Consider the following 764-nt stretch of genomic DNA (forward strand, 5'->3'; position numbering starts at 1 on the left):
AGACACCCTCTCTCTCTCTCTTTTCGACGCGACACCGCTGGAAAGGGGCAGGGCTGTGTCTGAGAAGCTGGGGCACATGGCCTCCCCACGACAGGGAGGTTGGCACCGGGTTCAACTTTTCAATTCGTGCAACAAAAACCGGTAACCGACAAATACAAAGCATACACACACACACCGCGCGTGTGCCCTTGCTCTGGTGCTAGAGAAATCGAGTGCTCGAGCTGGCCGGAACGGGACGCCCCGCTCCGGAGCTTCACAATCGGACCACTGCGGTAGCGACCAGTGGGACGTCTCGGCCTCACACGAACAGCACAGAGATCAGCACACAGGAGACGGCGCACAACGAGTAATCTACCTAGCACGCCGCCGACCAAGTGGCCAAACTCTCGAGAGGAATGTCCGTCTGACACAAGGGACAGAAACGGGAGGTAACCGCTGAGCCTGAAACACCAGCAAATAAATGCTAGCCCGCCTGGGCCCTCCAACGTCGGACAGTCCTCGCCGTATCGATCGAGTGACCTGGGCACGCACTTTTTTTTTCCTTTCACACAGTGTGGGGTTGGCGGCGGCGGGGGGGGGGGAGAAAGCATGCAACTTGGTTGACGTCGCCTGGTCAACTCGCATCGGTTTTCCGTCCCCATGACTGTAAGGAGCAACCGCGACCAGCGTAGCCAAACAGGTCGACCAAAGCTTTCGGCGCTCGCACGGAGAGGTGATGCCAGCCGGCGTGCGTCGCCTAACTTGGACAAAATTCTGGGCACGCA

This window comes from Heterodontus francisci, unplaced genomic scaffold (assembly GCF_036365525.1).
Source record: "Heterodontus francisci isolate sHetFra1 unplaced genomic scaffold, sHetFra1.hap1 HAP1_SCAFFOLD_1146, whole genome shotgun sequence".
NCBI classification, from domain to species: domain Eukaryota; kingdom Metazoa; phylum Chordata; class Chondrichthyes; order Heterodontiformes; family Heterodontidae; genus Heterodontus; species Heterodontus francisci.